The sequence below is a fragment of the Pristiophorus japonicus genome, unplaced genomic scaffold, assembly GCF_044704955.1.
Source record: "Pristiophorus japonicus isolate sPriJap1 unplaced genomic scaffold, sPriJap1.hap1 HAP1_SCAFFOLD_973, whole genome shotgun sequence".
Taxonomy (NCBI): domain Eukaryota; kingdom Metazoa; phylum Chordata; class Chondrichthyes; family Pristiophoridae; genus Pristiophorus; species Pristiophorus japonicus.
Window position 1 is genome coordinate 82131 of NW_027254902.1, and position 14497 is coordinate 96627.

Here is a 14497-nt window from a genome sequence, read left to right on the forward strand (position 1 = left end):
CAAGTTGCAGTGGTGGAGGGGCTTGCTACAGCGGGATGACCCTGGTCTGTTGTGGGAACGGTTTGAGCTGGGTATGACCCTGGTCTGTTGTGGGAACGGTTTGAGCTGGGTATGACCCTGGTCTGTTGTGGGAACGGTTTGAGCTGGGTATGACCCTGGTCTGTTGTGGGAACGGTTTGAGCTGGGTATGACCCTGGTCTGTTGTGGGATCGGTTTGAGCTGGGTATGACCCTGGTCTGTTGTGGGAACGGTTTGAGCTGGGTATGACTCTGGTCTGTTGTGGGATCGGTTTGAGCTGGGTATGACCCTGGTCTGTTGTGGGAACGGTTTGAGCTGGGTATGACACTGGTCTGTTGTGGGAACGGTTTGAGCTGGGTATGACTCTGGTCTGTTGTGGGATCGGTTTGAGCTGGGTATGACTCTGGTCTGTTGTGGGAACGGTTTGAGCTGGGTATGACTCTGGTCTGTTGTGGGATCGGTTTGAGCTGGGTATGACCCTGGTCTGTTGTGGGAACGGTTTGAGCTGGGTATGACTCTGGTCTGTTGTGGGAACAGTTTGAGCTGGGTATGACCCTGGTCTGTTGTGGGAACGGTTTGAGCTGGGTATGACTCTGGTCTGTTGTGGGAACGGTTTGAGCTGGGTATGACTCTGGTCTGTTATGGGAACGGTTTGAGCTGGGTATGACTCTGGTCTGTTGTGGGAACGGTTTGAGCTGGGTATGACCCTGGTCTGTTGTGGGAACGGTTTGAGCTGGGTATGACTCTGGTCTGTTGTGGGAACGGTTTGAGCTGGGTATGACCCTGGTCTGTTGTGGGAACGGTTTGAGCTGGGTATGACTCTGGTCTGTTATGGGAACGGTTTGAGCTGGGTATGACCCTGGTCTGTTGTGGGAACGGTTTGAGCTGGGTATGACCCTGGTCTGTTGTGGGAACGGTTTGAGCTGGGTATGACTCTGGTCTGTTGTGGGAACGGTTTGAGCTGGGTATGACTCTGGTCTGTTGTGGGAACGGTTTGAGCTGGGTATGACGCTGGTCTGTTGTGGGAACAGTTTGAGCTGGGTATGACCCTGGTCTGTTATGGGAACGGTTTGAGCTGGGTATGACTCTGGTCTGTTGTGGGAACGGTTTGAGCTGGGTATGAACCTGGTCTGTTGTGGGAACGGTTTGAGCTGGGTATGACTCTGGTCTGTTGTGGGAACGGTTTGAGCTGGGTATGACTCTGGTCTGTTGTGGGAACGGTTTGAGCTGGGTATGACCCTGGTCTGTTGTGGGAACGGTTTGAGCTGGGTATGACTCTGGTCTGTTGTGGGAACGGTTTGAGCTGGGTATGACCCTGGTCTGTTGTGGGAACGGTTTGAGCTGGGTATGATTCTGGTTTGTTGTGGGAACGGTTTGAGCTGGGTATGACTCTGGTCTGTTGTGGGAACGGTTTGAGCTGGGTATGACCCTGGTCTGTTGTGGGAACGGTTTGAGCTGGGTATGACTCTGGTCTGTTGTGGGAACGGTTTGAGCTGGGTATGACTCTGGTCTGTTGTGGGAACGGTTTGAGCTGGGTATGACTCTGGTCTGTTGTGGGAACGGTTTGAGCTGGGTATGACCCTGGTCTGTTGTGGGAACGGTTTGAGCTGGGTATGACCCTGGTCTGTTGTGGGAAAGGTTTGAGCTGGGTATGATCCTGGTCTGTTGTGGGAACGGTTTGAGCTGGGTATGACCCTGGTCTGTTGTGGGAACGGTTTGAGCTGGGTATGATTCTGGTTTGTTGTGGGAACGGTTTGAGCTGGGTATGACTCTGGTCTGTTGTGGGAACGGTTTGAGCTGGGTATGACTCTGGTCTGTTATGGGAACGGTTTGAGCTGGGTATGACTCTGGTCTGTTGTGGGAACGGTTTGAGCTGGGTATGACCCTGGTCTGTTGTGGGAACGGTTTGAGCTGGGTATGACTCTGGTCTGTTGTGGGAACGGTTTGAGCTGGGTATGACCCTGGTCTGTTGTGGGAACGGTTTGAGCTGGGTATGACTCTGGTCTGTTATGGGAACGGTTTGAGCTGGGTATGACCCTGGTCTGTTGTGGGAACGGTTTGAGCTGGGTATGACCCTGGTCTGTTGTGGGAACGGTTTGAGCTGGGTATGACTCTGGTCTGTTGTGGGAACGGTTTGAGCTGGGTATGACTCTGGTCTGTTGTGGGAACGGTTTGAGCTGGGTATGACTCTGGTCTGTTGTGGGAACAGTTTGAGCTGGGTATGACCCTGGTCTGTTATGGGAACGGTTTGAGCTGGGTATGACTCTGGTCTGTTGTGGGAACGGTTTGAGCTGGGTATGACCCTGGTCTGTTGTGGGAACGGTTTGAGCTGGGTATGACTCTGGTCTGTTGTGGGAACGGTTTGAGCTGGGTATGACTCTGGTCTGTTGTGGGAACGGTTTGAGCTGGGTATGACCCTTGTCTGTTGTGGGAACGGTTTGAGCTGGGTATGACTCTGGTCTGTTGTGGGAACGGTTTGAGCTGGGTATGACCCTGGTCTGTTGTGGGAACGGTTTGAGCTGGGTATGATTCTGGTTTGTTGTGGGAACGGTTTGAGCTGGGTATGACTCTGGTCTGTTGTGGGAACGGTTTGAGCTGGATATGACTCTGGTCTGTTGTGGGAACGGTTTGAGCTGGATATGACTCTGGTCTGTTGTGGGAACGGTTTGAGCTGGGTATGACCCTGGTCTGTTGTGGGAACGGTTTGAGCTGGGTATGACTCTGGTCTGTTGTGGGAACGGTTTGAGCTGGGTATGACTCTGGTCTGTTGTGGGAACGGTTTGAGCTGGGTATGACTCTGGTCTGTTGTGGGAACGGTTTGAGCTGGGTATGACCCTGGTCTGTTGTGGGAACGGTTTGAGCTGGGTATGACCCTGGTCTGTTGTGGGAAAGGTTTGAGCTGGGTATGATCCTGGTCTGTTGTGGGAACGGTTTGAGCTCGGTATGATTCTGGTCTGTTGTGGGAACGGTTTGAGCTGGGTATGACCCTGGTCTGTTGTGGGAACGGTTTGAGCTGGGTATGATTCTGGTCTGTTGTGGGAACGGTTTGAGCTGGGTATGACCCTGGTCTGTTGTGGGAACGGTTTGAGCTGGGTATGACTCTGGTCTGTTGTGGGAACGGTTTGAGCTGGGTATGACTCTGGTCTGTTGCGGGAACGGTTTGAGCTGGGTATGACCCTGGTCTGTTGCGGGAACGGTTTGAGCTGGGTATGACCATGGTCTGTTGTGGGAACGGTTTGAGCTGGGTATGACCCTGGTCTGTTGTGGGAACGGTTTGAGCTGGGTATGACCCTGGTCTGTTGTGGGAACGGTTTGAGCTGGGTATGACTCTGGTCTGTTGTGGGAACGGTTTGAGCTGGGTATGACCCTGGTCTGTTGTGGGAACGGTTTGAGCTGGGTATGCCTCTGGTCTGTTGTGGGAACGGTTTGAGCTGGGTATGACTCTGGTCTGTTGTGGGAACGGTTTGAGCTGGGTATGATCCTGGTCTGTTGTGGGAACGGTTTGAGCTGGGTATGACCCTGGTCTGTTGTGGGAACGGTTTGAGCTGGGTATGACCCTGGTCTGTTGTGGGAACGGTTTGAGCTGGGTATGACTCTGGTCTGTTGTGGGATCGGTTTGAGCTGGGTATGACTCTGGTCTGTTGTGGGAACGGTTTGAGCTGGGTATGACTCTGGTCTGTTGTGGGATCGGTTTGAGCTGGGTATGACCCTGGTCTGTTGTGGGAACGGTTTGAGCTGGGTATGACTCTGGTCTGTTGTGGGAACGGTTTGAGCTGGGTATGACCCTGGTCTGTTGTGGGAACGGTTTGAGCTGGGTATGACTCTGGTCTGTTGTGGGAACGGTTTGAGCTGGGTATGACTCTGGTCTGTTGTGGGAACGGTTTGAGCTGGGTATGACTCTGGTCTGTTGTGGGAACGGTTTGAGCTGGGTATGACCCTGGTCTGTTGTGGGAACGGTTTGAGCTGGGTATGACTCTGGTCTGTTGTGGGAACGGTTTGAGCTGGGTATGACCCTGGTCTGTTGTGGGAACGGTTTGAGCTGGGTATGACTCTGGTCTGTTATGGGAACGGTTTGAGCTGGGTATGACCCTGGTCTGTTGTGGGAACGGTTTGAGCTGGGTATGACCCTGGTCTGTTGTGGGAACGGTTTGAGCTGGGTATGACTCTGGTCTGTGTGGGAACGGTTTGAGCTGGGTATGACCCTGGTCTGTTGTGGGAACGGTTTGAGCTGGGTATGACTCTGGTCTGTTGTGGGAACGGTTTGAGCTGGGTATGACTCTGGTCTGTTGTGGGAACGGTTTGAGCTGGGTATGACTCTGGTCTGTTGTGGGAACAGTTTGAGCTGGGTATGACCCTGGTCTGTTATGGGAACGGTTTGAGCTGGGTATGACTCTGGTCTGTTGTGGGAACGGTTTGAGCTGGGTATGACCCTGGTCTGTTGTGGGAACGGTTTGAGCTGGATATGACTCTGGTCTGTTGTGGGAACGGTTTGAGCTGGGTATGACCCTGGTCTGTTGTGGGAACGGTTTGAGCTGGGTATGACTCTGGTCTGTTGTGGGAACGGTTTGAGCTGGGTATTACTCTGGTCTGTTGTGGGAACGGTTTGAGCTGGGTATGACTCTTGTCTGTTGTGGGAACGGTTTGAGCTGGGTATGACCCTGGTCTGTTGTGGGAACGGTTTGAGCTGGGTATGACCCTGGTCTGTTGTGGGAAAGGTTTGAGCTGGGTATGATCCTGGTCTGTTGTGGGAACGGTTTGAGCTCGGTATGACTCTGGTCTGTTGTGGGAACGGTTTGAGCTGGGTATGACCCTGGTCTGTTGTGGGAACGGTTTGAGCTGGGTATGATTCTGGTCTGTTGTGGGAACGGTTTGAGCTGGGTATGACCCTGGTCTGTTGTGGGAACGGTTTGAGCTGGGTATGACTCTGGTCTGTTGTGGGAACGGTTTGAGCTGGGTATGACTCTGGTCTGTTGCGGGAACGGTTTGAGCTGGGTATGACCCTGGTCTGTTGCGGGAACGGTTTGAGCTGGGTATGACCCTGGTCTGTTGTGGGAACGGTTTGAGCTGGGTATGACTCTGGTCTGTTGTGGGAACGGTTTGAGCTGGGTATGACCCTGGTCTGTTGTGGGAACGGTTTGAGCTGGGTATGCCTCTGGTCTGTTGTGGGAACGGTTTGAGCTGGGTATGACTCTGGTCTGTTGTGGGAACGGTTTGAGCTGGGTATGATCCTGGTCTGTTGTGGGAACGGTTTGAGCTGGGTATGACCCTGGTCTGTTGTGGGAACGGTTTGAGCTGGGTATGACCCTGGTCTGTTGTGGGAACGGTTTGAGCTGGGTATGCCTCTGGTCTGTTGTGGGATCGGTTTGAGCTGGGTATGACTCTGGTCTGTTGTGGGAACGGTTTGAGCTGGGTATGACTCTGGTCTGTTGTGGGATCGGTTTGAGCTGGGTATGACCCTGGTCTGTTGTGGGAACGGTTTGAGCTGGGTATGACTCTGGTCTGTTGTGGGAACGGTTTGAGCTGGGTATGACCCTGGTCTGTTGTGGGAACGGTTTGAGCTGGGTATGACTCTGGTCTGTTGTGGGAACGGTTTGAGCTGGGTATGACTCTGGTCTGTTGTGGGAACGGTTTGAGCTGGGTATGACTCTGGTCTGTTGTGGGAACGGTTTGAGCTGGGTATGACCCTGGTCTGTTGTGGGAACGGTTTGAGCTGGGTATGACTCTGGTCTGTTGTGGGAACGGTTTGAGCTGGGTATGACCCTGGTCTGTTGTGGGAACGGTTTGAGCTGGGTATGACCCTGGTCTGTTATGGGAACGGTTTGAGCTGGGTATGACCCTGGTCTGTTGTGGGAACGGTTTGAGCTGGGTATGACTCTGGTCTGTTGTGGGAACGGTTTGAGCTGGGTATGACCCTGGTCTGTTGTGGGAACGGTTTGAGCTGGGTATGACCCTGGTCTGTTGTGGGAACGGTTTGAGCTGGGTATGACTCTGGTCTGTTGTGGGAACGGTTTGAGCTGGGTATGACCCTGGTCTGTTGTGGGAACGGTTTGAGCTGGGTATGACTCTGGTCTGTTGTGGGAACGGTTTGAGCTGGGTATGACTCTGGTCTGTTGTGGGAACGGTTTGAGCTGGGTATGACTCTGGTCTGTTGTGGGAACGGTTTGAGCTGGGTATGACCCTGGTCTGTTGTGGGAACGGTTTGAGCTGGGTATGACCCTGGTCTGTTGTGGGAAAGGTTTGAGCTGGGTATGATCCTGGTCTGTTGTGGGAACGGTTTGAGCTGGGTATGACTCTGGTCTGTTGTGGGAACGGTTTGAGCTGGGTATGACCCTGGTCTGTTGTGGGAACGGTTTGAGCTGGGTATGATTCTGGTCTGTTGTGGGAACGGTTTGAGCTGGGTATGACCCTGGTCTGTTGTGGGAACGGTTTGAGCTGGGTATGACTCTGGTCTGTTGTGGGAACGGTTTGAGCTGGGTATGACTCTGGTCTGTTGCGGGAACGGTTTGAGCTGGGTATGACCCTGGTCTGTTGCGGGAACGGTTTGAGCTGGGTATGACCCTGGTCTGTTGTGGGAACGGTTTGAGCTGGGTATGACTCTGGTCTGTTGTGGGAACGGTTTGAGCTGGGTATGACCCTGGTCTGTTGTGGGAACGGTTTGAGCTGGGTATGCCTCTGGTCTGTTGTGGGAACGGTTTGAGCTGGGTATGACTCTGGTCTGTTGTGGAAACGGTTTGAGCTGGGTATGACTCTGGTCTGTTGTGGGAACGGTTTGAGCTGGGTATGACTCTGGTCTGTTGTGGGAACGGTTTGAGCTGGGTATGACTCTGGTCTGTTGTGGGAACGGTTTGAGCTGGGTATGACCCTGGTCTGTTGTGGGAACGGTTTGAGCAGGGTATGACTCTGGTCTGTTGTGGGAACGGTTTGAGCTGGGTATGACCCTGGTCTGTTGTGGGAACGGTTTGAGCTGGGTATGACTCTGGTCTGTTATGGGAACGGTTTGAGCTGGGTATGACCCTGGTCTGTTGTGGGAACGGTTTGAGCTGGGTATGACCCTGGTCTGTTGTGGGAACGGTTTGAGCTGGGTATGACTCTGGTCTGTTGTGGGAACGGTTTGAGCTGGGTATGACTCTGGTCTGTTGTGGGAACGGTTTGAGCTGGGTATGACTCTGGTCTGTTGTGGGAACAGTTTGAGCTGGGTATGACCCTTGTCTGTTATGGGAACGGTTTGAGCTGGGTATGACTCTGGTCTGTTCTGGGAACGGTTTGAGCTGGGTATGACCCTGGTCTGTTGTGGGAACGGTTTGAGCTGGGTATGACTCTGGTCTGTTGTGGGAACGGTTTGAGCTGGGTATGACTCTGGTCTGTTGTGGGAACGGTTTGAGCTGGGTATGACCCTGGTCTGTTGTGGGAACGGTTTGAGCTGGGTATGACTCTGGTCTGTTGTGGGAACGGTTTGAGCTGGGTATGACCCTGGTCTGTTGTGGGAACGGCTTGAGCTGGGTATGATTCTGGTTTGTTGTGGGAACGGTTTGAGCTGGGTATGACCCTGGTCTGTTGTGGGAACGGTTTGAGCTGGGTATGACTCTGGTCTGTTGTGGGAACGGTTTGAGCTAGGTATGACCCTGGTCTGTTGTGGGAACGGTTTGAGCTGGGTATGACTCTGGTCTGTTGTGGGAACGGTTTGAGCTGGGTATGACCCTGGTCTGTTGTGGGAACGGTTTGAGCTGGGTATGACTCTGGTCTGTTGTGGGAACGGTTTGAGCTGGGTATGACTCTGGTCTGTTGTGGGAACAGTTTGAGCTGGGTATGACCCTGGTCTGTTATGGGAACGGTTTGAGCTGGGTATGACTCTGGTCTGTTGTGGGAACGGTTTGAGCTGGGTATGACCCTGGTCTGTTGTGGGAACGGTTTGAGCTGGGTATGACTCTGGTCTGTTGTGGGAACGGTTTGAGCTGGGTATGACTCTGGTCTGTTGTGGGAACGGTTTGAGCTGGGTATGACCCTGGTCTGTTGTGGGAACGGTTTGAGCTGGGTATGACTCTGGTCTGTTGTGGGAACGGTTTGAGCTGGGTATGACCCTGGTCTGTTGTGGGAACGGTTTGAGCTGGGTATGATTCTGGTTTGTTGTGGGAACGGTTTGAGCTGGGTATGACTCTGGTCTGTTGTGGGAACGGTTTGAGCTGGATATGACTCTGGTCTGTTGTGGGAACGGTTTGAGCTGGATATGACTCTGGTCTGTTGTGGGAACGGTTTGAGCTGGGTATGACCCTGGTCTGTTGTGGGAACGGTTTGAGCTGGGTATTACTCTGGTCTGTTGTGGGAACGGTTTGAGCTGGGTATGACTCTGGTCTGTTGTGGGAACGGTTTGAGCTGGGTATGACTCTGGTCTGTTGTGGGAACGGTTTGAGCTGGGTATGACCCTGGTCTGTTGTGGGAACGGTTTGAGCTGGGTATGACCCTGGTCTGTTGTGGGAAAGGTTTGAGCTGGGTATGATCCTGGTCTGTTGTGGGAACGGTTTGAGCTGGGTATGACTCTGGTCTGTTGTGGGAACGGTTTGAGCTGGGTATGACCCTGGTCTGTTGTGGGAACGGTTTGAGCTGGGTATGATTCTGGTCTGTTGTGGGAACGGTTTGAGCTGGGTATGACCCTGGTCTGTTGTGGGAACGGTTTGAGCTGGGTATGACTCTGGTCTGTTGTGGGAACGGTTTGAGCTGGGTATGACTCTGGTCTGTTGCGGGAACGGTTTGAGCTGGGTATGACCCTGGTCTGTTGTGGGAACGGTTTGAGCTGGGTATGACCCTGGTCTGTTGTGGGAACGGTTTGAGCTGGGTATGACTCTGGTCTGTTGTGGGAACGGTTTGAGCTGGGTATGACCCTGGTCTGTTGTGGGAACGGTTTGAGCTGGGTATGCCTCTGGTCTGTTGTGGGAACGGTTTGAGCTGGGTATGACTCTGGTCTGTTGCGGGAACGGTTTGAGCTGGGTATGATCCTGGTCTGTTGTGGGAACGGTTTGAGCTGGGTATGACCCTGGTCTGTTGTGGGAACGGTTTGAGCTGGGTATGACTCTGGTCTGTTGTGGGAACGGTTTGAGCTGGGTATGACTCTGGTCTGTTGTGGGAACGGTTTGAGCTGGGTATGACCCTGGTCTGTTGTGGGAACGGTTTGAGCTGGGTATGACCCTGGTCTGTTGTGGGAACGGTTTGAGCTGGGTATGACTCTGGTCTGTTGTGGGAACGGTTTGAGCTGGGTATGACTCTGGTCTGTTGTGGGAACGGTTTGAGCTGGGTATGACTCTGGTCTGTTGTGGGAACAGTTTGAGCTGGGTATGACTCTGGTCTGTTATGGGAACGGTTTGAGCTGGGTATGACTCTGGTCTGTTGTGGGAACGGTTTGAGCTGGGTATGACCCTGGTCTGTTGTGGGAACGGTTTGAGCTGGGTATGACTCTGGTCTGTTGTGGGAACGGTTTGAGCTGGGTATGACTCTGGTCTGTTGTGGGAACGGTTTGAGCTGGGTATGACCCTGGTCTGTTGTGGGAACGGTTTGAGCTGGGTATGACTCTGGTCTGTTGTGGGAACGGTTTGAGCTGGGTATGACCCTGGTCTGTAGTGGGAACGGTTTGAGCTGGGTATGACTCTGGTCTGTTGTGGGAACGGTTTGAGTTGGGTATGACTCTGGTCTGTTGTGGGAACGGTTTGAGCTGGGTATGACCCTGGTCTGTTGTGGGAAAGGTTTGAGCTGGGTATGATCCTGGTCTGTTGTGGGAACGGTTTGAGCTGGGTATGACTCTGGTCTGTTGTGGGAACGGTTTGAGCTGGGTATGACCCTGGTCTGTTGTGGGAACGGTTTGAGCTGGTTATGATTCTGGTCTGTTGTGGGAACGGTTAGAGCTGGGTATGACCCTGGTCTGTTGTGGGAACGGTTTGAGCTGGGTATGACTCTGGTCTGTTGTGGGAACGGTTTGAGCTGGGTATGACTCTGGTCTGTTGCGGGAACGGTTTGAGCTGGGCATGATCCTGGTCTGTTGTGGGAACGGTTTGAGCTGGGTATGACCCTGGTCTGTTGTGGGAACGGTTTGAGCTGGGTATGACCCTGGTCTGTTGTGGGATCGGTTTGAGCTGGGTATGACTCTGGTCTGTTGTGGGAACGGTTTGAGCTGGGTATGACTCTGGTCTGTTGTGGGATCGGTTTGAGCTGGGTATGACCCTGGTCTGTTGTGGGAACGGTTTGAGCTGGGTATGACTCTGGTCTGTTGTGGGAATGGTTTGAGCTGGGTATGACCCTGGTCTGTTGTGGGAACGGTTTGAGCTGGGTATGACTCTGGTCTGTTGTGGGAACGGTTTGAGCTGGGTATGACTCTGGTCTGTTATGGGAACGGTTTGAGCTGGGTATGACTCTGGTCTGTTGTGGGAACGGTTTGAGCTGGGTATGACCCTGGTCTGTTGTGGGAACGGTTTGAGCTGGGTATGACCCTGGTCTGTTGTGGGAACGGTCTGAGCTGGGTATGACTCTGGTCTGTTGTGGGAACGGTTTGAGCTGGGTATGACCCTGGTCTGTTGTGGGAACGGTTTGAGCTGGGTATGACTCTGGTCTGTTGTGGGAACAGTTTGAGCTGGGTATGACTCTGGTCTGTTATGGGAACGGTTTGAGCTGGGTATGACTCTGGTCTGTTGTGGGAACGGTTTGAGCTGGGTATGACCCTGGTCTGTTGTGGGAACGGTTTGAGCTGGGTGTGACTCTGGTCTGTTGTGGGAACGGTTTGAGCTGGATATGACTCTGGTCTGTTGTGGGAACGGTTTGAGCTGGGTATGACCCTGGTCTGTTGTGGGAACGGTTTGAGCTGGGTATGACTCTGGTCTGTTGTGGGAACGGTTTGAGCTGGGTATGACCCTGGTCTGTTGTGGGAACGGTTTGAGCTGGGTATGATTCTGGTTTGTTGTGGGAACGGTTTGAGCTGGGTATGACTCTGGTCTGTTGTGGGAACGGTTTGAGCTGGATATGACTCTGGTCTGTTGTGGGAACGGTTTGAGCTGGATATGACTCTGGTCTGTTGTGGGAACGGTTTGAGCTGGGTATGACCCTGGTCTGTTGTGGGAACGGTTTGAGCTGGGTATGACTCTGGTCTGTTGTGGGAACGGTTTGAGCTGGGTATGACTCTGGTCTGTTGTGGGAACGGTTTGAGCTGGGTATGACTCTGGTCTGTTGTGGGAACGGTTTGAGCTGGGTATGACCCTGGTCTGTTGTGGGAACGGTTTGAGCTGGGTATGACCCTGGTCTGTTGTGGGAAAGGTTTGAGCTGGGTATGATCCTGGTCTGTTGTGGGAACGGTTTGAGCTGGGTATGACTCTGGTCTGTTGTGGGAACGGTTTGAGCTGGGTATGACCCTGGTCTGTTGTGGGAACGGTTTGAGCTGGGTATGATTCTGGTCTGTTGTGGGAACGGTTTGAGCTGGGTATGACCCTGGTCTGTTGTGGGAACGGTTTGAGCTGGGTATGACTCTGGTCTGTTGTGGGAACGGTTTGAGCTGGGTGTGACTCTGGTCTGTTGCGGGAACGGTTTGAGCTGGGTATGACCCTGGTCTGTTGTGGGAACGGTTTGAGCTGGGTATGACCCTGGTCTGTTGTGGGAACGGTTTGAGCTGGGTATGACTCTGGTCTGTTGTGGGAACGGTTTGAGCTGGGTATGACCCTGGTCTGTTGTGGGAACGGTTTGAGCTGGGTATGCCTCTGGTCTGTTGTGGGAACGGTTTGAGCTGGGTATGACTCTGGTCTGTTGTGGGAACGGTTTGAGCTGGGTATGACTCTGGTCTGTTGTGGGAACAGTTTGAGCTGGGTATGACTCTGGTCTGTTATGGGAACGGTTTGAGCTGGGTATGACTCTGGTCTGTTGTGGGAACGGTTTGAGCTGGGTATGACCCTGGTCTGTTGTGGGAACGGTTTGAGCTGGGTATGACTCTGGTCTGTTGTGGGAACGGTTTGAGCTGGGTATGACTCTGGTCTGTTGTGGGAACGGTTTGAGCTGGGTATGACCCTGGTCTGTTGTGGGAACGGTTTGAGCTGGGTATGACTCTGGTCTGTTGTGGGAACGGTTTGAGCTGGGTATGACCCTGGTCTGTTGTGGGAACGGTTTGAGCTGGGTATGATTCTGGTTTGTTGTGGGAACGGTTTGAGCTGGGTATGACTCTGGTCTGTTGTGGGAACGGTTTGAGCTGGATATGACTCTGGTCTGTTGTGGGAACGGTTTGAGCTGGATATGACTCTGGACTGTTGTGGGAACGGTTTGAGCTGGGTATGACCCTGGTCTGTTGTGGGAACGGTTTGAGCTGGGTGTGACTCTGGTCTGTTGTGGGAACGGTTTGAGCTGGGTATGACTCTGGTCTGTTGTGGGAACGGTTTGAGCTGGGTATGACTCTGGTCTGTTGTGGGAACGGTTTGAGCTGGGTATGACCCTGGTCTGTCGTGGGAACGGTTTGAGCTGGGTATGACCCTGGTCTGTTGTGGGAAAGGTTTGAGCTGGGTATGATCCTGGTCTGTTGTGGGAACGGTTTGAGCTGGGTATGACTCTGGTCTGTTGTGGGAACGGTTTGAGCTGGGTATGACCCTGGTCTGTTGTGGGAACGGTTTGAGCTGGGTATGATTCTGGTCTGTTGTGGGAACGGTTTGAGCTGGGTATGACCCTGGTCTGTTGTGGGAACGGTTTGAGCTGGGTATGACTCTGGTCTGTTGTGGGAACGGTTTGAGCTGGGTATGACTCTGGTCTGTTGCGGGAACGGTTTGAGCTGGGTATGACCCTGGTCTGTTGTGGGAACGGTTTGAGCTGGGTATGACCCTGGTCTGTTGTGGGAACGGTTTGAGCTGGGTATGACTCTGGTCTGTTGTGGGAACGGTTTGAGCTGGGTATGACCCTGGTCTGTTGTGGGAACGGTTTGAGCTGGGTATGCCTCTGGTCTGTTGTGGGAACGGTTTGAGCTGGGTATGACTCTGGTCTGTTGCGGGAACGGTTTGAGCTGGGTATGATCCTGGTCTGTTGTGGGAACGGTTTGAGCTGGGTATGACCCTGGTCTGTTGTGGGAACGGTTTGAGCTGGGTATGACCCTGGTCTGTTGTGGGAACGGTTTGAGCTGGGTATGACCCTGGTCTGTTGCGGGAACGGTTTGAGCTGGGTATGACCCTGGTCTGTTGTGGGAACGGTTTGAGCTGGGTATGACCCTGGTCTGTTGTGGGAACGGTTTGAGCTGGGTATGACTCTGGTCTGTTGTGGGAACGGTTTGAGCTGGGTATGACTCTGGTCTGTTGTGGGAACGGTTTGAGCTGGGTATGACTCTGGTCTGTTGTGGGAACAGTTTGAGCTGGGTATGACTCTGGTCTGTTATGGGAACGGTTTGAGCTGGGTATGACTCTGGTCTGTTGTGGGAACGGTTTGAGCTGGGTATGACCCTGGTCTGTTGTGGGAACGGTTTGAGCTGGGTATGACTCTGGTCTGTTGTGGGAACGGTTTGAGCTGGGTATGACTCTGGTCTGTTGTGGGAACGGTTTGAGCTGGGTATGACCCTGGTCTGTTGTGGGAACGGTTTGAGCTGGGTATGACTCTGGTCTGTTGTGGGAACGGTTTGAGCTGGGTATGACCCTGGTCTGTTGTGGGAACGGTTTGAGCTGGGTATGATTCTGGTTTGTTGTGGGAATGGTTTGAGCTGGGTATGACTCTGGTCTGTTGTGGGAACGGTTTGAGCTGGATATGACTCTGGTCTGTTGTGGGAACGGTTTGAGCTGGATATGACTCTGGTCTGTTGTGGGAACGGTTTGAGCTGGGTATGACCCTGGTCTGTTGTGGGAACGGTTTGAGCTGGGTATGACTCTGGTCTGTTGTGGGAACGGTTTGAGCTGGGTATGACTCTGGTCTGTTGTGGGAACGGTTTGAGCTGGGTATGACTCTGGTCTGTTGTGGGAACGGTTTGAGCTGGGTATGACCCTGGTCTGTTGTGGGAACGGTTTGAGCTGGGTATGACCCTGGTCTGCTGTGGGAAAGGTTTGAGCTGGGTATGATCCTGGTCTGTTGTGGGAACGGTTTGAGCTGGGTATGACTCTGGTCTGTTGTGGGAACGGTTTGAGCTGGGTATGACCCTGGTCTGTTGTGGGAACGGTTTGAGCTGGGTATGATTCTGGTCTGTTGTGGGAACGGTTTGAGCTGGGTATGACCCTGGTCTGTTGTGGGAACAGTTTGAGCTGGGTATGACTCTGGTCTGTTGTGGGAACGGTTTGAGCTGGGTATGACTCTGGTCTGTTGCGGGAACGGTTTGAGCTGGGTATGATCCTGGTCTGTTGTGGGAACGGTTTGAGCTGGGTATGACCCTGGTCTGTTGTGGGAACGGTTTGAGCTGGGTATGACTCTGGTCTGTTGTGGGAACGGTTTAAGCTGGGTATGACCCTGGTCTGTTGTGGGAACGGTTTGAGCTGGGTATGACTCTGGTCTGTTGTGGGAA